Raw genomic sequence first — 448 nt, 5'->3', positions numbered from 1 at the left:
AGAGAGAGAGAGAGAGAGAGAGAGAAAGAAATAAATAAACAAATAAAGACAGCAGGATGTAATTTGATGGAGATTTGACTGCTATTTGTAGCAGGTTGAGCAACCATATAGAAAAATTATCCAGATGGTTCGAGGTTTAGTCTTGTGTCTTTGCAAATTGGGTTGAGCGTCTGTCTTTTTAGCCGAGTGACATTGTGCCTATCATTCATTCATTAAAATATATACCAAAGCTATATCAATTTACTCCTCTCCACCACAAATTTTGTAAGAAATCCATTATTATTTATTTGACCCGGATTGAGCTAATATATCATCAAAAGCGTTCCATTCGTTTTCAGGCAACATATATCTAATACTACATCATTATACAGAATAAGATATCGTCTTTAACACGCTAGCGTAAGAGTCAAGGAAATTTTTGTAGCAATTTCCCTGTGGAGTAGAGGCT

This window comes from Octopus bimaculoides, chromosome 14, assembly GCF_001194135.2.
Source record: "Octopus bimaculoides isolate UCB-OBI-ISO-001 chromosome 14, ASM119413v2, whole genome shotgun sequence".
NCBI lineage: Eukaryota > Metazoa > Mollusca > Cephalopoda > Octopoda > Octopodidae > Octopus > Octopus bimaculoides.
This window is presented reverse-complemented; position numbering follows the sequence as displayed.